A 27,879-nucleotide genomic window follows, 5' to 3' on the forward strand; every position below is an offset into this window, starting at 1 on the left:
TCGTTGTGTGTATCTAACACAATTATAGCAGTAGCCAAACTCCTTTTGAAATGAACAGTGTCAGAGTCAGGAAGTAGCGTCCATAGCTCCGGTTTAATGTCTTTCCAAAAACAGAGTAAAACTGTAAAACAGAAAATAAGTACCTTAGCATGAGATAAAACAGGAAACACAGTGAGGCAGACACCACCATGCAAATTGACAGTCATCGACAAATGTAACGTTTCTGACAATCATCTAACACCAATAACGCATGTAAATGAATCATTATCAAGCATAGAAACTGAACTTACAGACAGTGATGTCAAAGGCATGAACAATATGATGGATGGCAGTGGGGAAGCTGTGTTACATGTGTTTGCAATGAGCGAAAACAAAATGGCCGACTTCCGGTGTAAACTTCCGGTCTCAAACTAAGCCTTCAAAATAAAAGACGGAGAAAAGCACTAAAACCAATCTTTAGCAAAACAATTACATAGAACGTAATAAGGGCAAAACACTCCCCGCCTGGTATCTGTATAGATGCCATATAATAAACCAACTAAACATTCAGTCCTTTGATTTTAGAAGAAGAACGACTTCTGTTATGGGCCGAAGGAACGTCTTCGCTAATCCATTTTTTGCTGTCTTGAGCTCGATCTTGCGGACTTTCCCATCACGTCCAGGAAAGGTTTTTGACACTGGTGCCATCCTTTACAGCCAGTGGTGTCTTTGTTTGCAGACTTGAAAGAATGAGCCACATGAATGAGGGTTGCAACTGCTCTTTGTAGGGACTTCCAGGAAGAGAATCTTTCAAATCTCTTAGGAATGAGTGGCGTCTCACTGTGGCTGGTTATGCAGCTTGTCACCTGTGGTCTGATGTCCACATCTGAGTCGGGCTCGACCAGCTCGAAGGTTTGTTGCGGGTCACTTACTGGTTGTGGCTTGTATAAGAATGCTGGGCCTGTGAACCAGTTAGTTTTGGTGAGGAGAGAGGCTTGGACAGATCTGGATGCGTGGTCGGCCGGGTTATGCTCCGTGGGCACGTACCGCCACTGCTTTGGCTCCGTGGACTGCCGAATTCTCTGGACCCTGTTGTGGACATACACATAGAAACGTTTGGACTGGTTATGTATATATCCCAACACCACTTTACTGTCGCAATAGTAGGTGACTGCATCCAGAGGGAGGTCTATCTCTTCAATGATGCGTTCTGCCATTTCCACGGCCAGCACTGCTGCGCAGAGTTCCAGTCTGGGTATGGTGGGCTCGTTTGCAGGAGCAAGTCTGGCTTTCCCTAAGATGAAACCCACATGAACTTTGCCATCTTCATCTGTGGTTTTGAGATATGCCACCGCACCAATAGCTTTTGTAGAGGCGTCGGAGAAGATGCATATTTCTTTTTGCTTGGCTTTGGATGGAGAGGTAGTGGTGTAAGCACGAGGAATGTGGAGATGTTGGAGTTCCTGTAGCGAATCTCTCCATGTTTGTCACACATTGTGTTTGTCTTGAGGAAGTGGGGCATCCCATTCAGTTCCGTCAATTGTCAGTTCTCTTAACAGAGATTTTCCTTGAATGGTTATAGGGGCAACAAACCCAAGTGGGTCGAAAAGACTGTTTATGGTGGAGAGGACTCCTCGACGTGTAAATGGTTTGTCGCTGATGGAGACTTGAAAGGTAAAAGTATCCACTTTGACTTCCCAGCTCAAACCAAGGCTTCGCTGTGCAGAGACTGTTTCTCCATCTAGGTAGAGGTCTTTGACGTCTTTGGCGTGATCTCCCGTGGGAAACGCTTGTAAGACTTCAATGCTGTTTGACGTGATCTTGTGAAGTCTCAAGTTTGACTCTGAGAGGGAAGCTTGGGTTTTCTGCAACAGATTGATAGCTTCTTGCTCAGTGGGTGTAGAGACAAGTCCGTCGTCTACGTAGAACTCACGCTCCACAAAGTGCTTGGTGTCCGTCCCGTACTGCTGTTCTCCGTTCTGTGCAGCTCTCCTGAGGCAGTATGTGGCCACTGCAGGAGAGGGACTGTTGCCAAATACATGGACCCTCATCCTATACTCGACAATGTCTTTGCTGGGGTCGTTACCTCGGTACCAGAGGAAACGTAAGTAGTCTCTGTGGTCTTCTCTTACAACAAAACAGTGAAACATCTGTTCGATGTCTGCCATGACAGCTACTCTTTCTCTTCTGAAACGAATGAGGACTCCCAAAAGGCTGTTGTTTAAGTCCGGTCCAGTGAGCAGGACGTTGTTGAGGGAGATACCATTGCATTGCGCGCTGGAGTCAAATACAACTCTAATTTGTTCGGGTTTTCTGGGGTGATAGACTCCGAACGATGGCAGGTACCAGCACTCGCTTCCTTCTGGCAGTGGAGGTGCTGGCTCAGCGTGGTTGTTGTCGAATACCTTTTGCATGAAGGCAACAAACTGTTCTTTCATCTTTGGCTTACGCTCTAGCGTGCGTTGCAGTGAAGAGAGACGCATCACGGCTTGGTCTCGGTTGTTAGGCAATGGCGGTCTGGGAGACTTGGAAGGGAGAGGAGCGACCCAACTGTTGGACTCGTCCTGAAAAACTTGTTCATCCATTACTTTGAGAAACTGTCCGTCTTCTATGGAAAAGGCACGTTTGTAATTATTGACAGTTCTTGCAAAGACGGTGAGGCCAAGAGTGTCACTGTCCATTGTAGTGTTGCAACCGTGTGAGAGTCCATTGGCTAGACTGGGGCTGATTGCTTGTTTGAGATGGACATGGCTCATGCATGGCCGGAAAAGGGTGGGTCTACCATCTTCCATTATATTTGTTTTGTAGTTGTGGACTGTGGGCTTATGGACCTTTCCCAAACACACGTCACCAACTAATACCCATCCAAGATCAAGTCTCTGTGCAAAGGGTGTGTCCCCGGGGCCATTAATCTGCTGTCTCACCTTGTGGGCACGGAGAACGTCGCGGCCAAGGAGAAGAAGGATCTGGGCGTCATTGTCTAGGACTGGTATTTCTTTGGCAAGATCCTTGAGATGAGGGTGGTGGAGAGCAGCCTCAGGTGTGGGTATTTCCTCACGATTGTCTGGCAAGTCATCACATTCGATTAGTTCTGGAAGTGAGAGGCTAATGCCACCTTTAACTGCTTCAATCTGGAACCCAGTAGCTCTTCTGCCAGAGGTCGTAGTGAGACCAGCACACGTTTTTAGGGTGTAAGGGTGCGTGTCCGCTTTGATCTTGAACACATCAAAAAACTGTGACCTGGCTAGACATTTGTTGCTCTGATCATCGAGCATTGCATACATTTTCACGGCCTCTTGTGGATGCTCGTTTTGGTAGACTTTGACGAGACAGATCTTTGAGCAGGATTTTGACTTGAGATGGTCACCACAGACCTTAGTGCAATAGGGGCTGACAACAGGAGTTGCTACAGAATCCTCCTTGTCTTGCTCCCCGTCGTCATCATGTGAGGGATTTGAGCCTTTAGTTGCCCATTTAGGTGGACCGGGATGGAGAGCTGTTATATGACTTTCGCTGTCACATTCATCACAATTCAGTGTAACTTTGCAGTCGCGGGCAAGATGAGAAGTTGATGAACAACATCTGAAACAGATACCTTGTTCCTTTAAGTAAGCTTTTCTTCCTTCAAGAGTCTTTAATCTGAAGCCACGGCACTTTTTTAAGGGGTGAGGCTTATTATGGATAGGGCACTGCTTGGTTACATCACATTTTGATGCTGCTTCGTTTGGATTTGTGTCATTAGTGACCTGGGTCTTATGTGCTGAGATTGTAGTTCTGGGATTTGTATGCTTTGGAATTGTGCGTTCTGTTTGAACGTTGTTTCCTGAATGTGAAAAGCTGGGATCGTTTCTTGTTTTAGCTTGGTAGCAGATGAAAGAGGTGAAATAGGAGAATGGGGGGTAACTGACCTGATAAGCCTCTTTGTACCTTGATCCCTGAGCGAGCCACTTTTCTTGCAGGTTGTATGGCAACTTCTCCACAATAGGTTTTATGCCACGGGCAGTGTCCAAGTATGCCAAGCCTGACAAGTACCCGTCTTCTTTAGCAGAGAGTAGTTCACTTAAAAGATCTCCCAGTTCTCGCAACTTGTGATTGTCCTTATTTGAGATTTTTGGAAAGTTGTCAAGGTTTTTGAAAAGTGCATCTTCTATGACCTCTGGAGCGCCATAACAATCATCAAGTCTCTCCCATGCTGTTTTCAACGCGGCCTCTGGGTTAGCTATGTTGACTGCTCTCAAACGTCTGACGTGTTCGGCCGATTCTTTCCCAAGCCATTTTGAGAGCAAATCTAATTGTTCACTTGCTGTTAGATCCAAGTCTCTGATTGTGTTAGAGAAGGAGGACTTCCATGCTCTGTATGTTTCTGGGCGGTCGTCAAAGTGTGAAAGGCCAGTGCTGATGAGCTCTTTGCGTGCCAGGTACTTCGCCATGTCCATTATAACTGAAGACTCTGGAAGAGTTGTTTGAGAAGTGTCAGCATACTTTTGGAAGTTTAACTTGGGCTTAAACTTGTTGTGCTCTGATTCTTCCCTCATTAGAAAAGGACCTTGAGTGTTTAGCGGGACATTAGAGTGAGAGGTGTATGGTATCTGGGGAGCAGGAGTTGAAACTAGCCTCTGTTGAGTTTGTGGCGGAACAGGCCAGGAGTCCTTCAGCACGTACGGTGTTGGAGGTTTGCGGTGAGGCTCAATAGACTGCTCTGACGGGTCTGAAAGGTAGACAAATTCAGTGGGCTTGTCAAGACGAGCATTTTGATCCTTTATGTAGTCGCTGACACGTTCTTGTGTGTTTTGAACAGGAACAGGGGAAACTCTTCTGCTGCGGGCTTCCTCGTCCTCTAGCTCTGCTGCTGCTTCCAATACTTGTGCCTGGGCGTCAGCAGCTGCAGCCTCTCTTTCATAATTTAGAGCTTCAAGGTTGGCTTCGAGTTTAGCCTTTTCAACTTTCATACTTTTCTCTCTCTCTGCGAATACTACACGTGCGCGGGCTGCTTCCGCTATGGCTCTCGCTTTTGCTGCTGCAGCGCTTACAGATGATCTGCCAGAGCTGGAGCTTTTGTGGCTTCTAATTGATCCATCTTGGAAAGACTTTGTTTTAGTGTCTTTGGGCCTAGTATCTTGGGTAGGTTCTTTGGTGCCCCCTTGATGTGCTTCATCCATGCTGCCGTATTGTTGTAAGCCAGCGTAATGTCTTTTTACTTTCCTGCTCTCGTTGTGTGTATCTAACACAATTATAGCAGTAGCCAAACTCCTTTTGAAATGAACAGTGTCAGAGTCAGGAAGTAGCGTCCATAGCTCCGGTTTAATGTCTTTCCAAAAACAGAGTAAAACTGTAAAACAGAAAATAAGTACCTTAGCATGAGGTAAAACAGGAAACACAGTGAGGCAGACACCACCATGCAAATTGACAGTCATCGACAAATGTAACGTTTCTGACAATCATCTAACACCAATAACGCATGTAAATGAATCATTATCAAGCATAGAAACTGAACTTACAGACAGTGATGTCAAAGGCATGAACAATATGATGGATGGCAGTGGATAAGCTGTGTTACATGTGTTTGCAATGAGCGAAAACAAAATGGCCGACTTCCGGTGTAAACTTCCGGTCTCAAACTAAGCCTTCAAAATAAAAGACGGAGAAAAGCACTAAAACCAATCTTTAGCAAAACAATTACATAGAACGTAATAAGGGCAAAACAACAACCCATCGCCTGGGAACTCCGTGATCGAGAGAACCCCGTTCCAGACTTTTGGAGCCTATTTATATCATCCACACACAAAGAGAGATAAACCATCAGATTTGACAGATAATGATCTCATACATGGAAACATTTAAGCCTATGGGAGACCAGAAGCTACAGAAGTGATCTCATACATAAACACAGATGTACATGCCCTATATGTCCCTTCTCGGCTCCTCGCTTGGCCTGCTCTCGGCCGTTATGGTCAATCAAACAGGCGCCGCTGTCACACTTCCAGACTTTAGGAGTCCAAAAGGTCGGAGGACAAACAGAGTGGAATAACAGCACGAAAATGTAAAAAGCAGATACTTCATCAGTATTGGATATGAACATGTGCACTTTTTATCTGGGGGACACGGACAGTTTATGTTCTATCTTAAAAGAAAATCCTTCATACCATTTTTAATATTTTAAACATTTCCTTATCTGCGTCCCCAGATATGAAGTAAACATGTTCAAATTGTGAACAATTGTGATTTTACAAATAACAAACAGAAAAGCAAAAATGTGTATGACATTGTAAATACTAGCATAATTAAGAATAAATCAGTGTAATCCCTCATTCGTCCAGGAGTGTTCCATTGTAGAAAAAGATTCGGTTATCATCTGAACTGTTTTAGAAAAACAAGACGTTTGGACTCTCATCCAAGAGTCATTCTCAATCTGTGGATCTAGTCTTAGAACTCGGATATTTATCTTACTCGGAGTGATCTGATAATAGCCTGTCCTTATTTGCTTTATAAAATAAGGACAGGCTAAGTATCCGATCCTATACACATACATATTATTGCTGGAGATATATTTATGCACATTCATTATTGCTTTGGGTTTTCTGAAGCTTGGAAGAGCCATCCACTCTCTTCAGAGATGAAAAGGTCTCCAAATGCACTCAGCACTCCAGCAATGATGTCAGTAATGGTGAGGTATTTGTCATTGGATTATGATTTGTGTTTTCTGCTTACATTAATTATATATATATATATATATATATATATATATATTTTTTTTATTTATTTTTTTTACCAAAGGCGAAGTGGACCTGAACCTAGAGGGCGAAATGTAAGCTGAGGACCAGACAGCAACATCCACACACAAAGAGCGTTCGAGCCGCATTGATCCAAGTAAGTGGTCTCCATGACGACCATGGACTGGAATGGAAGTTCTAAAGTTGTTCTTTGGGAGTGGGAGTGTTTAAAAGTGCAAAAGGGTACATTGCAGCAGCATGTATTTAACATGTGTACCCTCTTTTGCTGTCGAATACTTTTTTGAAAATGTCATGGAATCAGACATACACCGATGCTATTCCTTAACACATAGAGAACACAATTCAACTTAGAAAATGAAACGACACAGAAACATCAGACATTTGTGTGGCATGCATGGGAGAAAACGCCGGGCTGTGTCAGCCAGGCCGTTGTAAGGAGCCTGGCTGACCCTCCTGCGTCTCACCCCCGCGTCTCACCCCGTTTTTTCCCATGCTGGTTGGTTAGTAGATATTCTGGAATAGGCGGGTCACATTTCTCATTGGTCAGCCTCACATCAAGGCACTTGGTATTTTTCCGTAGAGATCAAGCCTGCAAGGGGGGGTGCAACTCCCCCCCTAGGGTAAACATCCTTTGGCCCATCTTTACGACCCCTTCACAAATGCAGTTTGTCACACACTCGTTCTTCTCTTAGACTAATGATGCAGATAAAATATCACTATTATGCAGATAAAATACATCACAGAAATATAATCATATATTCACATTTTATCACATTTCCCTCCTGTTTATCAAAGCATTAGTCACTGTATCATATGCCAAACACATTACTCTTTTCAGTTTTCAACATGTCTTTCATATTGGTGTTAAAATGACACTTTTACACTCAAAAAGTTTATGCACAATTCTCAACATTGAACACACTTCTTTTCTCTCGGCCCACAACATTTCTACAGCATTACTGTCCTAAATTTTGAGTCAGATTGGTCAATATCTGTAATTTGACAAACAGACAATTTATCTTGTCTATAATTTTGTGCGGTGTGATGGGAAATATAGAAGTACAAGCGGAAAGCCCTTAAACCCGCTGCTCTCTGGTCAGTCAGTTTGACTCGTCAGGGACCTCTCTGGACACCCTAATAGAATCAAATATGTAGTAACAGGTGCTACTGGAACCAGATTGTCCACTAACCTCTCGACCTTGACCCTGCGGTATGGTTCTGGGTGATGCTAGTCTTTGTTATGACCATGGCTGGCCACAAAAAGGATACATAGGCACAACGTCCCACAAGTGTCCCCACATCACCATACGTCCTCGTTTGGTTCTTAAGAGACCTTCTTCCGCTGCTCGCTTCGGTCACACCTATGACACATATGAACTGGTACATTTCCCATCTCAATTCATAATCTCATTAACATTACATGTAGTTATGTTGTAGCAGATAAAAAAGAACTCTCTTAGTTAGTGTAAACAACAGTGGCTGTGGTGTAAAATGCCATTGTGTTTCTTCAGCTACTGTCATGTCAATTATACATTGTACATTATACATTATGCATTTCATAACCTTTCAAGTTGATCACTTATTTTCTTCCCTCTATATTCCCATGTCTGTGTATGTTGATCGATTGTCCCTCTTGTCCCGATTGTCCCGATTGTCCGGTGCATAATACAGGTGTTCAGCACCCATATTATCGTCATCGCTTGTGATGATGATAACTGTTGATTCTTTTTCACAGAGTATGGTACTCTGCGCACCGTAGCCTCTGTCTCTCGTTCATCGTAGCAGAGTAATTTACTCTACCGTAGACTCTGGACAAAACTCATACAAACGAAGTCCTGCGTCTGCGATGTTATGGATCTGGTGCTGTGTTGTCTGCTGCACCCATGATCCTGTCCCTCCTCTGGTGAGGACGACACGGTGTGGCTCCGTCCACTTGGCTCCGTCTCTGTAAACACCACATCTCCAACACGTTTTGCTGCGGTGATAAACAAAGTCTTTTCGACAGTTCAGTGCATTTCAAACAGTTTTCTTGTTTACATTTTTTTTTTTTTTGTAATTATTGATTCGGAACATTTGTTTACACATACATCCCCCCTTTTGATGAATGGCCTTGCCCATTTGTCAAACTACTACATAATTCTACATTTAAACAAAATTCAATAATCCAGTATGTAATCAAGGAAGAGATGGAATTGCGTCTGTCACTCCAACTCCGCAATGTCACCTCTTGACCTTTCACAGTTCAGTGGTCACATCCCTGGCTGAGCCCCCCTTCCACGGCGCTGGGCTCCCACCCTGTGTGGGTCAATCAGTCTGTGTGTAATCTTACACTTCCCAAATCTGTAACTTGTAAATCTGTTTTATCACCATTTGTTTCAAACTCTAAATGTTTCAAACTCTAAATGTCTCAACTCTAAAAGTTTCAATCTCTAAATGTCTCAAACTCTAAAAGTCTGGTGTCCACGTGTGCGCGCGTATGTATGTATGTGTGTGTGTGTGTGTGTATGTATGTGTGGTCCCTCTTCTGCCTGAAGAGTGGGTCCAGCTCGACTCAGACGGTCCCTCATCTGCCTGAAGAGTGGGTCCAGCTCGACTCAGACGGTCCCTCTTCTGCCTGAAGAGTGGGTCCAGCTCCAGTCTCCTTGTGTCCGTCTGTCCGTCTGTGAGAGTCGGATCTCTCCTTCACTGGAACTCCTCCAGGTTTCTACGCTTTTTTCCCAAAGAGGTTTTTTTTGTAGTTTTTCCTGGCCGAGAAGGAGAGTCTAAGGACAGAGGACCCTGGGACATCGTCCCTCGCCACCACAGACATTGTCTGACTTCATCGCCACCACAGACATTGTCTGACTCCATCGCCACCACAGACATTGTTGATTCATTTCTCCCTGTGGCCCTCAGAGGCAACTGTTGTGATTTTGGGCCTTACAAAAATAAATTGATTTGAATTGATTTGTGTGTGTGTGTGTGTGATTCAAATACATCAAACAATAATAATTATCTCAATAATTCCCCCGTTAAGCTGGCCTTAAGGGTCAGTTCACAACTTAGAGTATTAACATCAAATTAATAATTTCAAATCTCCTCTGTTTGTGTGGCCTGCATAAAGTCACCCATCTAATGTAATATGTGCTAATCTTCTATATTTGCTTCAGGTGAGTTTCAAACTCAATCTCTCACACCTGCTCATGTGGTGCTTTACAAACATTGTGTATTAGTTTGTTCTAGCAAGTCTATATGTGTATTAAAAATCAAAATGATCCTAAACCTTCCCCTTGTACATAAGGCACATCATTTTATCAGTCTAACCATCTCTTGCCTCCGTCCTGAGTCCTATAATGTCTAAGTCCTGTTATCACTGGTTTTCATAACTTCTATAACGTCTAAATTTAGATGATATTGTCTAATTTAAATCTATTCAATTCTTGATTGAATCTCCACAATCCTTCAGGTAATTCCTTTAGAATGTCAAATACTTTCCCTGTTAATGTTAACTTTTCCTATTACTTATCACGTCAACCCCCCCTGAGGTGTAACCTCTTGGTGTCACTGTGATCCGTAAAGATAACAACATCTGCTCCATCCTGAGTCCTTCAGATTCTTTGCCAGTCAATAGCCCCTTATCTCTGACTATCTTTTATGACTTGGTGTCCTGTTGTCTTTAGTTAATAAACACATGTATGTCCCATGTTTCCCCACTTCTGCATCAATTGCCTTAGTTAATGACCCATTCATGTCTTTCCTGGGAGGGCATTGGACGTCACTATTTAACTTATTCCCTCGCTTACGTCTACATGCAATACGAGGTTTCCTCATGATAATACAAATAAATAAGTTACTGATATAACTTTTACTATCACTTTACTTACTACTCGTTCTACTCCTATGTCCAAAAACATCAGTAGTCACTCATTTACCCACATTATCACTTCCAGGCCTGTGCCTGTATTTCATTCTAAATTTAAAAACACTTCTGTCTTTTCGTCCTGTACTTTCATCTAGTCATGCATTAAGTCCAAAAAGATAATTTTCGTCAAGTCCAAAAATAAAACGAAACAAAACGTAGCTTTGTTCTGTGCACACAAAAAACACGATACCGTAAAAACACAACTTTTGTCTTCTATGTCGGGGACAGGAAATGTCCTGTCTGTGATCACATTCCCCAAAAAATTGGCCATCTATAAAAATCTGAATTCATCTTCATCTCTTATCAAATTTAATACAATCGTTATAATTGATTGTTGTCAATCAAACAAAACCCTTAAATTTGTTCAAATACTAAAATTTAAAACCAACTGAGTTCAGTTTTACTTATTTCATCAGTTCAGAGCGTCCTCTGAACTGCTTTCTACCCCTTCTCCTGTCTTGTTGACCCACCTTATCTCCCCCTCTCTGCCACGTCATCTGAGCATGCTGGAAGTCTCCCTCCAAAATCCTCTTATGACTTTTCCTTTGTCTTTTTACAGTTTGGGGTGATAATTTTGGCATTATGTGGTCTCGGTCGTCTGAGAGAAATGCTACTTGCTTTACAGTCACGTCATATCTCAAGCTTCTAGTAGAATTTCTTATTGATTTTCCACCGGAGATAATGCTAGGTGTTTAAAGATTCACCCGTGACTGCAAATTTTAGATCTCTCAGAATAACGCCTTGTGACCCTTGTATGATTAATTGTGATTCTCACACTCGTTAGTGAATCACTTATTAATCCTCATTCACACATTCACACTTCTCTCTTACTTACTTCACTCGTGCACAGCGCTTACATTCACACATATTTCCTCAGTAATATTAAACTGGGTATTTCCTCAGTAATACCTAAACTGGGTATTTCCTCAGTAATACCTAAACTGCGTATTTCCTCAGTAATACCTAAACTGCGTATTTCCTCAGTAATATGAAACTGGGTATTTCCTCAGTAATACCTAACTGCCTTGCTTTATGTGAGAAACTTATCTCGTCCATAAGCCTACAATATTTTTCCAGTAAATATCAAACTAAATGCATAAAACGTTTTATGGCTAACTCTTTTTCACACACAAAATTTTTCTGACCTCTTTGTCGTCTGTTCTCCGCTGACTCGAAACGACGGGCTGTTCCCGCGGAGAATGAGGCGCTTATGGGCGGCCACGGGAAAAGTGGACTTCTTTTAGCTGTGCACAGACTTCACCGATTTGCAGTTCACTCTCCACGAAGAACAGCTTGTCGTCCGGCTCGCAGGACCAGAAAATGTCATGGAATCAGACATACACCGATGCTATTCCTTAACACATAGAGAACACAATTCAACTTAGAATATGAAACGACACAGAAACATCAGACATTTGTATGGCATGCATGGGAGAAAACGCCGGGCTGTGTCAGCCAGGCCGTTGTAAGGAGCCTGGCTGACCCTCCTGCGTCTCACCCCTGCGTCTCACCCTGTTTTTTCCCATGCTGGTTGGTTTTATTAGATATTCTGGAATAGGCGGGTCACATTTCTCATTGGTCAGCCTCACATCAAGGCACTTGGTATTTTTCCGTAGAGATCAAGCCTGCAAGGGGGGGTGCAACTCCCCCCCTGGGGCAACATTCTTTGGCCCATCTTTACGACCCCTTCACAAATGCAGTTTGTCAAACACCCGTTCTTCTCTTAGACTAATGATGCAGATAAAATATCACTATTATGCAGATAAAATACATCACAGAAATATAATCACATTTTATCACAGGAACTGATATATCCTTGGTCAGGCTGGTCTTATTCTCAGCTTCATGTCCCCAAAATGCTAACGACTTTGTCAGAAGAGTACAATTACATGTAATAATAAACAAAACTATTACAAATTTGGCTCCTATACCGTAAATCATGCAAAATGATAAACCACCAAAACGGAAATAATTAAAGAGATGAAGATAATATTTAAGTCCTGGTCTCTCTGCAGCCTGTACTGCCTCTGCACATGGTCCATTGCACAAGCCCTGACACCTGCAGCCAACACTTAAGCTCCTCCACCGAGCACATACATTTTGTACCACATGAGAGAACATTGTATCCCAGGGAACAAAACTGTACCTTTAGCCAATGTTACTAATTTGTCCATTTAGGGGTACAGCGCCAGCGACAAGCTCTTTGTGTCTTCAGAGTGACATACCACACCAAACACAAGAAGCTACATATTTTCACTAGCTTCCATTTATTCAACTAAACAATACTGGTGACTAACATGTTCATACGGTTCATCTTCCTTTTGCTGTAGAATCTCATCATTCAGACGGTCCCTCTTCTGCCTGAAGAGTGGGTCCAGCTCCAGTCTCCTTGTGTCCGTCTGTCCGTCTGTGAGAGTCGGATCTCTCCTTCACTGGAACTCCTCCAGGTTTCTATGCTTTTTTCCCAAAGAGGTTTTTTTTGTAGTTTTTCCTGGCCGAGAAGGAGAGTCTAAGGACAGAGGACCCTGGGACATCGTCCCTCGCCACCACAGACATTGTCTGACTTCATCGCCACCACAGACATTGTCTGACTTCATCGCCACCACAGACATTGTTGATTCATCTCTCCCTGTGGCCCTCAGAGGCAACTGTTGTTGTGATTTTGGGCCTTACAAAAATAAATTGATTTGATTTGATTTGATGAAGTGATAGTCTTTGTTCCCTGACACAGATCCACACAGTCTTCGTATGAAACGGGTGCGTTGCTGTTGAAGGCATCTCTCAGTCCAGATCTCACGGTCCAGATCTCACGGTCCAGATCTCCCAGTCCAGATCTCCCAGTCCAGATCTCCCAGTCCAACGGCGGATCAGGACATTAGTCACCAGACTGAAAAAAACATGTTAAAACCAAAGCTCCAACATAAGTTTAGACATAAAACATCTTTGCATACTACAATTACTACACCTATTACAAAGTGTATTTAAATATATTTTATCTTAAGGGCAGTATATATTAATATTTTACTCCACAATGATTCAATTAAATAAAAACAATCACCATTGTAATTTCAACTCCAGAAAACTTGTGGGAGAGTGTTAAAGAACATGGTCTGGAGCAGGTGTGTGTGTGCGCGTGTGTGTGTGTGTGTGTGTGTTTGTGTGTGTGTCTGTCTGTGTGTGTGTGTGTGTGTGTGCGCGCGTGTGTGCATGTGTAGGTATGCATGTATACATGTATATATATATATACATGTATATATATATACATATATATATATATATATGTATATATATATATATATATATATATATATATATATATATATGTATATATATATAAACTTTTTTTTAACTACAAAAGAGTTGACATGTTTTCAGGACTTGAAAAAGGGGAAATGTCTTACGTGACTCAGTGTAACAAGCCAAGTTGTCTCCTTGAATTTCACTGTGGGAAAAGATAAAAGAAACGGTCTTACTTCTTGGTATACTGTGAAAATATACACAGTAAGGTGTATAAAATACATCCTGTATTATATGGTGAAACCTGTGACTGAAGCTTGTGGTCAGATGGTTCATCTCAGTCAAGGGCTCAGGGCTGTGGACATCTCGGGCTCATGGAGATTCTACTGCTGGTGTAAGATATTTCTGTCTGTTTCAGAATTAGAATCATCCATTATCAGTCTGGACAAATCTGATCTTTAACTGTAGGAGCCAGTGCCACAGTCATCTCCTTTATTACTGAACATAGTCATCTCCTTTATTACTGAACAATATCCTATATTTTCAACTGAATTATAAACATTAACATTGTACTTATTTGTGGCCAATGATGGTAGATATAGAAAATAACCTATACAATAAAACAAATACCAGGTATATTGAACACAATATTAAACAAAAATAATACAGATTTTGTGTGATTATACTGCAATGATATATAGACTGGTTACACAAATACTCTCAGTTCCAAAAAGTGCCTCCTAAGTCACATGACCAGCCCCTCCCCTTTGTGTTTCAGGCCTGAACCAGACAAACACGTGACATCTTCATATTAGATTATAAAGATAAGATAATATAGCCTTTATTTTATGAGGGGTCAAAGTAACAAAAATGCAATTGAACGTTGTGTGGTGTAAAATCTCAATCATTGAAAGTAAATGTGTTAATAATGTTGTTGTGAATTGTTAGACTTGGTTAATTTTGATGTCCTAATCATGTAATTGCAATCAAATGTAATCGTTTTTATCATTCAACGTTCACGTTTACACCATTCGACAGTCCAGAGCATTCGAGTCTGCACCATTCATCTGTCCAGAGCATTCGCGTCTGCACCATTCATCTGTCCAGAGCATTCGCTTCTGCACCATTCATCTGTCCAGAGCATTCGCTTCTGCACCATTCATCTGTCCGGCACATTCGCGTCTGCACCATTCATTTGTCCGGAGCATTCGCGTCTACACCAAGCCCCCAGCAGCCAAGATGGCCGCCATTCAAGTCAATGAGAGCTGCTCAGTAGCGCATATCGCCAGTTAGCCTTTAGCTCTTCAGACACTGCAGCCCAGAAGTGACGTAGGTTTCACCATGTGATCGTACTGACCAATCAGAGAGAGTTACTAGAGCAGCGCAGAGCCCAGCGTGAGATAAAGCGAAATATTAAACACCTGATTTTAAGAATACTGAAGGATTTTTAACCGGAAAAAAGTAAATGACCCGAACACGCGGTAAGGAGAGCGCGCGGAGCACGAGGGGAGCAGAGAGCAGCTGTCACTGCGTCATCATAAAATCAAGCCGTTTTCACTCATGGATCTATTAAAATATGAGCTTAGCTCATGGTCTAAAGTTGTTTTGCTTCTTCACTTTTACATCAGAACATTTGCTCAGTAATTCAATTGTTTTTCTGCGTCAATTTAATTATAATACATACATAGTGCTACTATGCACTAGTGCAACTACATTTTGTATATGTATTTACCGAAATCTATTTATTGTCATGGCTCAATAGTTTAGAGTTATTATTCAGTGTTTTGTGGTTTATTGCAAATAAAATATAAAACCATAAAAAATGTCTCGTTGGTAAACTTTTTGACTGACAATGGAAATAATTCTGGTTCTTATTAAGTACATGGAATTAATGATCAAACATTGATTTATTAAATTACGGATTTTTAATCATATCATTCTACAACATGTCAAATGTGTTCAGATGACATGTTTATCTACATGCAAAACATGCTAAAGTCATGATTAAGTCAGTATTTAGGTTTCATTATTTCATTTAATTTAGTTTTTCAGGCAGAAACATTTCAAGACATCGCTTCTGAGCAGTAGATCCACGCCCCTCAGATCCGTGGTGGTCATTAGTTCCATGATTTGTTCAGTTATTAAACTCATGGATTCATAGTTTTACGCCTGTAGCTTATTCGTGGCATTTGGGCTCGCCCACGGCATCTCGGCCCGTTCGCTTCACCGCTCTGATGGGTCTAGACGGTCACGAGCTGGGCTAGAGCGGAGCGCTAGAGCGTAGCCGAAGCTAACAGCTTAAAATGCTTTTTAAAGACAACTGAAGAATCTTAAAATTAGAAAAAGTCAATGACCCATAAATAGGTAAGAATTGCCGCTATATCCGACATTTTTTTAAAGCTCTAGGTGCTCTTTCAGCCGAACACGAGCAGTTTTTCGTTACATTGCGCTCTAGGGAAAAAAAGCTTTCTGGACGCACGATTTCTTTGGCTGCAGTACCTATGGATTGGCCAATGGGGGAGTCTGCGACATGCTGTGGCTAGCCATACCCTATCCAGATATTATAATAGATCCATGCTCCCGCCTTCTTCTGGATCTTTCTGGAAACTTCCCGCCCTTCTGTGATTCTGTCCAATCAAAGCCCTGAGCGACAGTGCAGCGTGGTGACGTCTGTGACTCCTCCCCCAAACATGCTGCACACGTGATAATGCACCTGGAGTCACAGTTGTTTACTTTTGTAAATCTTCACTTTTAAGTCAAACACCGCTCGTTTTAAAGAGATTTTGTCTCCAAACACTGTTGGGAACATGACGTCTCTCAAGATGCGCGGTCCGGTGAGTAGAAAAGATTTATTTCTTCCATATAAATGTGTTTTTCTTGTAATGCCCCGTGTGTGTGATGCTAATGTTAGATAACAAAGATAAAGAAACTCATCCCGTTTAACTCGGGACTGGGTTTTTCTCAAATGTGATAAGTCCAAACTGAAGCTGCTCCTGAACCTTCAGAGCACAAACTCGTGTCGGAACTCCTTGTGAAGCTGTGTTTTCAAACTCTGCAGAGGAAAGTCTGAATCAACATCAGGAGGAAATCTGCTGCTGGAAAAGACGGATTGTTCAAACATGAAGACAATATCACTCAAATTAGATTTCGGGACTCTTAATAAAAATGCATTAAACAACCCATTCAAATGTATTATGAATTGGGCTGAAAATAAGTGGTTTGGGCCTATTTCTGTGTTTTACAGCCCAGTGAGTGAGATTTGTATGAAATTATACCCAAATAAAGTAAATTAAGGACGTCCTGGGTGAGAATATTTACAGACATAGTGTTAATCAAAAGAACAAACTGTACACACTTCCCCTGTCTGTGTGATTCCTGCTCCGTCTGAGTAATATAATCTCTGTTCATGGCATGTTTTAGTCTGACTAGACCAGGTAACGATTATTCCATTAGTTTACTGCTGTATTTCTATAATCGATGAGTTGTGATTAATCGATGCCCTTGTTGCAGCCCTACTGGAAATGCGCAGTTAAAAAATTCACACATCCTTTTTGGACCAATGTAAATGTGACCAAACGTCTCATTTGTTTCTCAGCCTGGAGCCACAAAGCTGCTGCCGCGGCGCCGAGGAGAGCAGCACTAGGTGAAGTCACCAACTTCAACACCGCAGCCATCAACATAAAGGTCAGTCCTGGTCCTAAGATGAACGACATGACGCTCTGAGCTTTAGCTGGACCTTTTCTCAGCCCTACATTAGGCTTTTTGAAGTGACCACAGCATCATACACTTGTCTGTGAACTACTAAATCCAAACCTGCTGCTGCCCTGAAGACAAAGCGGCCTGAGGTCCAGCCTCAGGTTCCAGAGGTCCCAGAGGTCCCGGTGGCCCCAGCGGCCAGTGAAGCCACTGTGGCCCCCGAGGGCCCGCAGCAGCTAGATGTGTCCATGAAGGAGGAGAGCGAGCTGTGCCAGGCCTTCTCTGAGGTGCTGCTCACAGTGGAGGATGTGGATGAACAGGACTCTGACCTGCCTCACAAGTGCTCCTATTACGTCAAAGACATCTACAGATATCTGCACGAGCTGGAGCAGCAGCAGGCCGTGCGGCCGCACTGCCTGCAGGGCTCCGAGATCACAGGCCGCATGAGGGCACTGCTCGTGGACAGGCTGGTTCAGGCTCACTCCGTTTTCCAGAAACGTGCAGGAGACGCTGTACCTGACTGTGGCCGTGCTCGACCGCTTTCTGCAGGTCGAGCACGGCCGAGCAGCCCCGAGCGGACACAGCCCCGCTCGGGGCTGTGTCCGCTGGACGTGCTAATGCTAACGTAAGCTTCTGCTCTAGGTACAGCCGGTGTCGCGCAGGAAGCTGCAGCTGGCCGGGGTGACGGCCTTGCTTGTGGCCTGTAAGTTTGAGGAGGGGTTTACTGCGGAGGTGTTCGAGTTCGCCTTTATCACAGACAACGCCTTCAGCGAAGCTGAGATCCTGGAGATGGAGCAGCTGCTGCTGCGGAGCATCAAGTTCCAGCTTGGAGGCTCTCTGCCCCTGCACTTCCTCCGGAGAGCGTCCAAAGTGGCCAATGTGAGTGAGCGAGAGAGAGAGTGATTGTGTGTTTGTGTCATGGAATTAGACATACACCAGATGCTATTCCTTAACACATAGAGAACACAATTCAACTTAGAAAATGAAACGACACAGAAATATCAGACATTTGTGTGGCATGCATGGGAGAAAACGCGGGGACTGATCACGCAAGCTGTGGTAAGCAGCCTGCGTGATCCTCCTGCGTCTCACCCCCGCGTCTCACCCTGTTTTTTCCCATGCTGGTTGGTTTTATTAGATATTCTGGAATAGGCGGGTCACATTTCTCATTGGTCAGCCTCACATCAAGGCACTTGGTATTTTTCCGTAGAGATCAAGCCTGCAAGGGGGGATGCAACTCCCCCCCCCTGGGGCAACATTCTTTGGCCCATCTTTACGACCCCTTCACAAATGCAGTTTGTCAAACACCCGTTCTTCTCTTAGACTAATGATGCAGATAAAATATCACTATTATGCAGATAAAATACATCACAGAAATATAATCATATATTCACATTTTATCACATTTCCCTCCTGTTTATCAAAGCATTAGTCACTGTATCATATGCCAAACATATTATTCTTTTCAGTTTTCAACATGTCTTTCATATTGGTGTTAAAATGACACTTTTACACACAAAAGTTAATGCACATTTCTCAACATTGAACACACTTCTTTTCTCTCGGCCCACAACATGTTTACAGCATTACTGTCCTAAATTTTGAGTCTGTAATTTGACAAACAGACAATTTATCTTGTCTATAATTTGTGCGGTGTGATGGGAAATATAGAAGTACAAGCGGAAAGCCCTTAAACCCGCTGCTCTCTGGTCAGTCAGTTTGACTCGTCAGGGACCTCTCTGGACACCCCAATAGAATCAAATACGTAGTATCAGGTGCTACTGGGACCAGATTGTCCACTAACCTCTCGACCTTGACCCTGCGGTATGGTTCTGGGTGATGCTGATCACAAAAGAGACATAGGCACAACATCCTAGTCCCTTTGTTTCCAAGCCCTCAGCACTGTGTCTCCACACCACCATACGTCCTCGCTTGGTTTCTTAAGAGACCTTCTTCCGCTGCTCGCTTCGGTCACACCCATGACACATATGAACTGGTACATTTTCCATCTCAATTCATAATCTCATTAACATTACATGTAGTTATGTTGTAGCAGATAAAAAACTCTTAGTTAGTGTAAACAATAGTGGCTGTATAATATGCCATTGTGTTTCTTCAGCTACTGTCATGTCAATTATACATTGTACATTATACATTATACATTATGCATTTCATAACCTTTCTTCAAGTTGATCACTTATTTTCTTCCCTCTATTCTCCATGTCTGTGTATGTTGATCGATTGTCCCAATTGTCCCGATTGTCCCTATTGTATAATACAGGTGTTCAGCACCCATATTACCGTCATCACTTGTGATGATGATAACTGTTGATTCTTTTCACAGAGTATGGTACTCTGCGCACCGTAGCCTCTGGCTCTCGTTCATCGTAGCAGAGTATAGTACTTTGCGTACTGTAGAATCTGTTTGTTGTCTCTGCATACAAAAACGAAGAATACAAACGAAGTCCTGCGTCCTGCAGATGTTATGGATCTGCCGCTGTGTTGTCCAGACATTTCTCTCACTTTCCCATGAGAGCACCCATGTTCTCGTCCCTCCAATGGTGAGGATGACACGGTGTGGCTCCGTCCACTTGGCTCGTCCACTTGGCTCCGTCTCTGTAAACACCACATCTCCAACACGTTCTGCGGTGATAAACAAAGTCTTTACGACAATTCAGTGTATTTCAAACAGTTTTCTTGTTTACAATTTTTTTTTGTAATTATTGATTCGGAATATTTGTTTACTCGTACATCCCTCCTTTTTGAGATATGGCTTTGCCCATTTCTCAAACTTCTACATTTAACCAAAATCCAATAATCCAGATAGTTTACAACGTTCACTAATCCAGGATGTAATCAAGGAAGAGATGGAATTGCGTCTGTCACTCCACTCCGCAATGTCACCTCTTGACCTTTCACAGTTCAGTGGTCACATCCCTGGCTGAGCCCCCCCTTCCACGGCGCTGGGCCCCCACCCTGTGTGGGTCAATCAGTCAATGTGTGTAATCTTACACTGCCCAAATCTGTAACTTGTAAATCTGTTTTACCACCATTTGTTTCAAACTCTAAATGTTTCAAACTCTAAATGTTTCAAACTCTAAATGTCTGGTGTCCACGTGTGCGCGCGTATGTATGTATGTATGTATATGTGTGTGTGTGTGCAATACAAATACGTCAAACAATACTAATTGTGACTGAACGTGGCCAATCCAGTTACATGTCTACCCGGAGACATTTTAGTTATTCACAGATTCTGAAAGTGTGAATTCAAAGCTTTCCAATGATGTCTCACTCATGTAGATCTGATAATATTTAAGTAAGTTGTGGTCATTTGAATGTAAACAACTCTCAAACCCATTCACTGAGAAAACGGCTTCCAAAGTTTCTCACCGGAGTGAGCCCAGAGTCACAGGGGGGCTCATTTGCATCTCATTGAGATAAGCCCTCCCCCCTGTCACACTGACACCACCTTCCCCCTACAGCTGTCACTAAAGACTCAAGTAGTGTTGTTATTGATGGTAACTGGACTTGAATCAGAATTAGAAGTTACTATATTAAAATGGAAATACTTGGATTACAAAAGGCCCTGAATAGAATCAAAGAATCAGAATGAGAATAGGGTTCATTGCATTTGTCGATAAACATAATTCACAGGTGATTCAGTGCACCAACAATGGTGCACTGAATGATTCAACACAAACAACAAAAGATAAGATAAGAGCCTTTAATGTTACAACGCAGTAGATACAGGGGGAAAGGACAGTAACTTATAGGAAGTTTAAAAAACACTCTTAATAGAAGAACTCTTATAAACCAATGCCAGGGCCAGGTATACGAACTGCAACGGGTCCATGGCTTTGAATATATGAGATAATAGATATGATATGTACACCACCAGAGTCCAATTACATCAGAGATCACATCCTCATCCTCTTCTTCGTCTGTGCACTCTTCTGTGGTGTGACTCTCGGCTCTTGGCATCAAAGCTGTAAACAAATAACAGGACATTTAACAAATGGCTAACTATTTCACATAAAACACTCATTAACTATTTTTTTTTTTAACACAATGTGAGAGTTTCAATATAAATACCTGAAGTGCTGATAACTCTTGATCTTTGGAAGCCGTCTGAAGAAGGGACTCAGATGCTTCTGCCAGTCCAAGTTCTTGACAAACACTTTGCCATCCGCCGTTCCAACAAGCTGTGGGATATTGAGGTGAGACTCAGCAGAGCTGTTTTCCACTACCTGATGACAAGGGCGACACTGTAAAAAAATGAGAACAGAAGAAACATATCTTAAGCAGAGAGCAGCACTGAAGTTTTGCCAGGCTAATGTTTACACATTACAGTAGTCAAATAATATAAACTAACCTCAGCGATGTCTTCCAAAGTGTCAACCCTGGTCTTCATGTATGCTCGCTTGATAATCTGATGATCTGTGCGTGGCCTGCAGCTTCTGATGTGTGGGAGAAGCTGTTTCCACAGTGATCTGAAGCTTGATGTACAAACTGCAGGCTCACCTGAAAAACAGATGTTGCTTATGGTTAATTATACTCTAATCATTAAAACACGAAAATCACCAAAATAATGTTTTACACTTACCACGCTCCTTAGCAGACTTCACGTAGAGACAGGTCATGTCAGACAGGGTGTCTTTGCCAATTCTGAAAAGGGGGATAAAAGGATTAGGGTTAACAGTAATATGGGAATAACACGCTTCACAGATAACAGTTCACATTGTGACGTTAACGGTGTATTTAAGATGCAAAACGCGGAGATATTGGGACATCTGCCATCGGCTAGCGATGCTAGCTAGCTCACTTGAGATAACACGGCTCGTAAAAGCAAAACACTTGCAGAACAGCACACCAAAACATGAACATACACTCGAGTTTAAAACCGGCGCACATTAAAGTGATTAAAAGCGGGTGTTTTAGTCGCAAAGCTTTCCTGGTTCAGCCGTCCTGTTGTCTCTCCCAACACCGTGCACAGAGAGACACACAGGAAGCTGATAATGGCCAGGCAAGCGCGTGATTGGTTCGAGTGACGCAGTGCGTAAGCCACGTGACCAGAAGTGGTATCGGGAGTTGTAGTTTTTTTCTCTTCCCTCGCCGAAAAATAACCCATAACATAGCAAAGTTTAGCTTACAACTTAGCTCCGAATAGCTGCGTTTAGCTCCGGGCCTAACAGCCGGTTTAGCACCATAAAACACACACAAAGCACGACCCACGGGTCAAGAAATACTACATAAGTATATAATTTGTACAGACAAAAAGCCGAAAAATAACCCGATAACATAGCAAAGTTTAATTACAACTTAGCTCCGAATAGCTGCGTTTAGCTACGGGCTGTGGGGGTAACAGCCGGTTTAGCACCATAAAACAGACACAAAGCACGACCCACACAACCCACGGGCCAACCCACGCCGAAAAATAACCCGATAACATGGTGATAACAGCAAGTAGTCGCATTAAGCCCGTATTGCAGAGTGCACTGAAGCAACATGTTAGCTTAGCATTAGCTCCACCGGAGCAGACAAGTAAGATTCTAAAGTGATCACGAGACCACCTTAAAACACAGCGTTAAAGCAATAATTTAGTAGTAAAGTAAAAGTGTACCTGAGTAAACAGTTCCGTTGCAATGTAGTCCAGGAAATGTAAGCTCTGAAGACTGTGCAGAGCACGCAGCTGGCCATGCGGATCACAGCTGATTGGTGGAAAATGTAAACAACACGTTGGCTAGAAAAAGGTGACGCCCCCCAGGAGAGCAGGAAAAAGACCCGAAAACTCCACATTTTTAACAGCTTAATGTATACGTTTAAGACAACCAATAGTGTTATCTGAAGCACACAGGGGCTTATTCATAACTTCAACTAGCACATTCTGCAAAAAAATGAAAATCACAAATTTGGGGAAAAAAAAGGAAAATGCTGTTTTTCTCAGTTTCACCGAGGCCGACTTGGTCCGACAATTGCTGTGGCGAGTCACAATTATTTAAATAATTCCCCCGTTGAGCTGGCCATAAGGGTCAGTTCACAACTTAGAATTCTTCACATAATTAACATAACATTTCACATCTCCTCTGTGGGTGTGGCCTGAATAAAGTCACCCATCTAATGTAATATGTGCTAATCTTCTAAATGTGCTTCAGGTGAGTTTCAAACTCAATCTCTCACACCTGCTTATGTGGTGCTTTACAAACATTGTGTATTAGTTTGTTCTAACAAGTCTATATGTGTATTCAAATCAAAATGATTCTAAACCTTCCCCTTGTCCATAAGGCACATCTCTTTTATCAACCTGTTTTCCCCTTGTAACCTACTTTCTTTATCTTTTCTTTGTCACGCCATCTTCCTCTCTGTCTTCCCCTCTGTTTCCCTCTGTCTTCCTTTTGTAACGGAGGAACACCCATTTCCAAATTTCTAAACCTGCTTTTTCTTTCTCTCTTTTCACTTACTCTTTACCTTCACTTGTAACCTGCTTTTACTTTCTAATTGCTGCTGATATAACAACAGATGCTGCATCCCCTGGGATTCCCGTTAGTTATCTTTAAAATATCCCTGTCATTCTGCTACTAAACTCATGTATTGATTACTCATCCCCCTGTTTAGTTTTCACTATCTTCAGGTAATCTGCGGGTCTCATAAAATGTATTCTTCTCCTGCATTACGCTGCTCTACACTCCTCCAGAGTCTTTGCCAGTCAATAGCCCCTTATCTCTGACTATCTTTATCATCAAATCAAATCAAATCAATTTATTTTTGTATATGACCCATATCCTCCCATGTCCCCCCACTTCTGCATCAATTGCCTTAGTTAATGACACATTCATGTCTTTCCTGGGAGGGCATTGGACGTCACTATTTAACTTATTCCCTCACTTACGTCTACATGCAATACCAGGTTTCCTCATGATAATACAAATAAATAAGTTACTGATATACTTTTACTATCACTTTACTTACTGCCCGTTCTATGTCCAAAAACATCAGTAGTCACTAATTTACCCATATTATCACTCCCAGGCCCGTGCCTGTATTTGATCCTAAATTTAAAAACACTTCTGTCTTTTCGTCCTGTACTTTCATCTAGTCATGCATTAAGTCCAAAAAGATAATTTCCGTCAAGTCCAAAAATAAAACAAAACAAAACGTAGCTTTGTTCTGTGCACTCAAAAAAAACACAATACCGTAAAAACACAACTTTTGTATTCTATGTCGGGGACAGGAAGTGTCCTGTCTGTGATCACATTCCCCAAAAAATTGGCCATCTATAAAAATCTGAATTCATCTTCATCTCTTATCAAGCTTAATACAATCTTTATAATTGATTGTTGTCAATCAAACAAAAACCCTTCAAATTTGTGGAAATACTAAAATTTAAAACCAGCTGAGTTTAGTTCCTAATTTATTCCTTCACGTTCAGAGCGTCCTCTGAACTGCTTTCTTCCCATTCTTCTGTCTTGTTGACCCCCCTTATCTCCCCCTCTGCCACGTCATCTGAGCATGGAAGTCTCCCTCCAAAATCCTCATGACTTTTCCTTTGTCTTTTTACAGTTTGGGGTAATAATTTTGGCATTATTTGGTCTCGGTCGTCTGAGAGAAATGCTACTTGCTTTACAGTCACGGTCAATGTCAAGCTTCTAGAGAAAATTCTATATTAGATTCCTCCGGACATAAACGTGGTGTTTAAAGATTCACCCGTGACTGCAAATTTTAGATCTCTCAGAATAACGCCTTGTGACCCTTGTATGATTAATTGTGATTCACACTTGTTAGTTAATCACTTATTAATCCTCATTCACACATTCACACTTCCTTACTTACCACGCCCGTGCACAGCGCTTATATTCACTCGTCTTTATGTCAGTAACAAACTCGTACACAAAGCATACATTAAATCACTTTCGGTGAGAAACTTAACTCGTGGTGAGCAATTTAAACTCCTTGCTTATGTGAGAAACTTATCTCGTCCATAAGCTTACAATAATTTCCTCAGTAATATGAAACTGGGTATTTCCTCAGTAATACCTAAACTGGGTATTTCCTCAGTAATACCTAAACTGGGTATTTCCTCAGTAATACCTAAACTGGGCATAAGAGCCTAAAATATTTCCTCAGTAATATGAAACTGGGTATTTCCTCAGTAATACCTAACTGCGCATAAAAGCATACAATATTTTTCCAGTAAATATCAAACTAAATGCATAAAACGTTTCATGGCTAACTCTTTTTCACACACAATTTTTTTCTGACCTCTTTGTCGCCTGTGTTCTCCTGCTGCTTCGAAACGACGCGCTCTCCTCGCGGAGAATGAGGTGCGATGGGCGGCCACGGGAAAAGTGGACTTCTTTCAGCTGTGCACAGACTTCACCGATTCACCCGTCAATCTCCGCGAAGGCAGCTTGTCGTCCGGCTCGATAGGACCAGAAAATGTCCTGGGATGGAGACATACACCAGATGCTATTCCTTAACACATAGAGAACACAATTCAACTTAGAATATGAAATGACACAGAAACATCAGACATTTGTATGGCAAGCTTGGGAGAAAACGCGGGGACTGATCACGCAAGCTGTGGTACGCAGCCTGCGTGATCCTCCTGCGTCTCACCCCCGCGTCTCACCCTGTTTTTTCCGTAGAGATCAAGCCTGCAAGGGGGGGTGCAACTCCCCCCCTGGGGCAACATTCTTTGGCCCATCTTTACGACCCCTTCACAAATGCAGTTTGTCAAACACCCGTTCTTCTCTTAGACTAATGATGCAGATAAAATATCACTATTATGCAGATAAAATACATCACAAAAATGTAATCATATATTCACATTTTATCACAGTTTGTGCTCAGGTCTAAACTGTCTCTGCTCCTCTGTTCTCAGTCTGATGTGGAGGGACACACTCTGGCCAAATACCTGATGGAGCTGACGCTGCTGGACCACTTTCGTCCATCTGAGATCGCGGCTGCAGCTCTGTGTCTGTCCCAGCTGCTGCTCCAGGGGCTGCCCTGGGTCTGTATTCTTTCATTGACTTCTAAATGGGGGGGAAAGGAATTGCCTTTGCTCTTGTGTACTTTGTAAATGATGCTCTTATCTGCTTGTTGAGGATGTCGCCATGGTAACAGTAAACACATTTAATTAGTTTGCTGTTTATAGCCAAACTGTGGTGTCAAATATAGATTATTTACTGACCCAATGTTGTCGTTCTCCTCCTCAGTCTCCCACGCAGCAGCACTACTCCACGTACGACGAGGTGCACCTCAGGCCCATCGTGCAGCTCATCGCCAAGAACGTGGTCCTGGTCAACGACGGCAAGACCAAGTTCAAAGTGAGTCCTTCTTAGGCTCATTTAAGGGTCAGTATTTAGTGACCTGTTTAATGACGTTTGCCTCTGTGTTTCAGGGGGTGAAGATTAAATACTCGAGCAGTAAACTCATGAAGGTGGCTCTGATCCCTCAGCTCAGCTCGGCCGTGGTCAGGAACATGGAGGCCGCAGTGGACGACTCTCACTGACTAATCTCTAGAGCAAAGGACTAGTCTATACTTTATTTTTAATAAGCCTTTTAATTCTTTTAAATTAATGCTTTTAAAGCTTGATCTTACTTTTTATAAAAGTTTCAAAATTTCTTTGGATTTTAAATTATGTATTTGTTTGTGTGTTTTGTAAGATAAAATAAAATTAAAATAAAAGTTCTTAACTGTATGTTGCTTCTTCATTTCCTTTGTGTTTGACCTGCTGATTTCCCCCTTCAAACTGGTCCAGGAGTAAGAACATTTTAGAGATTGAAATGTGAGCCGCTAAACTAATGAAACAATCACATCTATTTCCTAACATGGTTTAAACTAGAGCTTTGGCTGGTTTTGTACAGAAGATTAGATCGAGATGAGGGGTATTTACTTCACTGCAATGTGTAGATGTTGTGTTTATAGTCTTTATAGAACACTTAAATAATATAGTCAGTAAATGAATGCAGAGGAGTCGGTAAAAGCAGTTAAAAGCCCTTTAGTGCTTTAAAGCTGACTGGTGCGAGCCTCGTCTCCTCGGGCACGAGTCGAGCTGGACTGAAAAGCCTCCTCCCCTCGTTTGGAGCTGCTGTCCTGAGGATCTGAGTGTTAATGCAGCTTTGTCCATGACATGTTGTGATACAACACTTTCATGTTGTCTTATAGATGACCGTTTAACAGGACATAAACTGCACATAATGAGTTCTGAGATGTTTTAAACCATGTTGACTGTCACACTGAACAAAGGAGCTTTTGAGGCTCGGACCGTGACTCCTTTTTCACTGGGACTTTGTGTGGGTCATGTCCCGTCACACTGAGGCTCTGGTGAGACACTG

The 27,879-nt window shown here is 42.4% G+C and overlaps 1 pseudogene; it reads left to right on the forward strand.

Moving 5' to 3' along the window:
• The first annotated feature begins 5,884 nt into the window (after positions 1-5,884).
• LOC140359247 (G2/mitotic-specific cyclin-B2-like) lies at positions 5,885-27,094 on the forward strand (annotated as a pseudogene).
• The last annotated feature ends 785 nt before the right edge of the window (positions 27,095-27,879 follow it).

Source organism: Eucyclogobius newberryi, unplaced genomic scaffold, assembly GCF_026437365.1.
Source record: "Eucyclogobius newberryi isolate DKJ021-1_F unplaced genomic scaffold, fEucNew1.0.hap1 SCAF_14, whole genome shotgun sequence".
Taxonomy (NCBI): Eukaryota; Metazoa; Chordata; class Actinopteri; order Gobiiformes; family Gobiidae; genus Eucyclogobius; species Eucyclogobius newberryi.